The sequence below is a fragment of the Carlito syrichta genome, unplaced genomic scaffold (assembly GCF_000164805.1).
Source record: "Carlito syrichta isolate Samal-C Ts95f unplaced genomic scaffold, Tarsius_syrichta-2.0.1 Scaffold301555, whole genome shotgun sequence".
Lineage (NCBI taxonomy): Eukaryota > Metazoa > Chordata > Mammalia > Primates > Tarsiidae > Carlito > Carlito syrichta.
The window spans coordinates 524,770-525,985 of NW_007245651.1; the positions used below are offsets into that span (position 1 = coordinate 524,770).

The 1,216-nt window shown below is 48.1% G+C and overlaps 1 protein-coding gene across 1 annotated transcript in view; it reads left to right on the forward strand.

Moving 5' to 3' along the window:
* EXPH5 (exophilin 5) overlaps positions 1 to 1,216 on the forward strand; it is a 64,836-nt gene that overhangs the window by 992 nt on the left and 62,628 nt on the right. The gene's annotated exons all lie outside the window — the stretch shown is intronic.

Consider the following 1,216-nt stretch of genomic DNA (forward strand, 5'->3'; position numbering starts at 1 on the left):
AATTTTTTTTTTTTTTTTTTTAGTTGGAGTCTCACTGTTTGTTGCCCAGACTGGAGTGCAGTGGCATGCTCACGGCCACCGCAGCCTCCTCCTGCTAGACTTAGGCGATCCTTCTGCCTCAGCCTCCCAAGTAGCTGGAACTAAAGATGCACGCCACCACACCCTGCTAGTTTTTTGTGATTCGTTGTAAAGACGAGGTCTCACCAACTTGTCCAGGCTAGTCTTGAACTCCTGGGCTCAGGCAGTCCTCTCACCTCAGCCTCCCAAAGTGCTGGGATTACAGGCTGAGCCACTGTGCCTGGCCTGAACCAGTTTTACATAGCACACTTATTTTTTTGAGTCGGGGTCTCGGTGTGTTGCCCAGGCTGAAGTACAGTGGCATGATCACAATGATCATGCCTCACAGCAGCCCCAACCTCCTGGGTTCAGGCAGTCCTTCCACCTCAGCCTCCCAAGTAGTTGGGACGACAGGTGTGCACTACCGCGCTGGCTAATTTTTTTATTTTTATTTTTTTTGTAGAGACACGGTCTTGCTATGTTGTCCAGTCTGGTCTCAAACTCCTGGGCTCAAGCAATCCGCCCATCTCAGCCTCCCAAAGTGCTGAGATTACAGCACTCTGTACCCGGCCACATTACACACTTATTTAACTTTAGTCAGTCATTGGAATATGTAAATCTTTAATTTAGAAAGACTGATCGTGTCAATATTGGAAACTGAGGCCCTAGAGACAAAACTGGTGGCTGCTGACTGTGGTCCTTGCCAGCTTGCCCTAAAGCCCTTTGTCCCACCTGACTTCCTCCCTGCCCCTCCCCGGCAGTTCGTTACCCCTCAGTAACCTACACAAAATGTTCACTAATTTTTAACAGCCCTGCACTTGGAGAATGAGATTTAGGTTAACTGTTTTGTTTTTAAATGAAATTCTGTAAAGTTTCCATGGAAAAGAGGCACATTATTTCTGGCAAAAAGAGAAGTTAAATATGTGTTAAAGGATTTCCTGGCCCCTTTCTTCGTAGCTCTGGTTCTCAGCTGAACCCATTGCATCAGGGAGCGGGCACGCAGTGTGTTGGTGCTGTCTATGGAAGCGTCCAGCATACGGCCACAAAAAGAAATCTTTCATGCTTTTATCTTCTTTAAGAGTTGTTGGAGGCGGGCTTGGTGGCTCAGCCTGTAATCCCGTGCCTTTGGGAGGCTGAGGTGAGTGGATTGCCTGAGCCC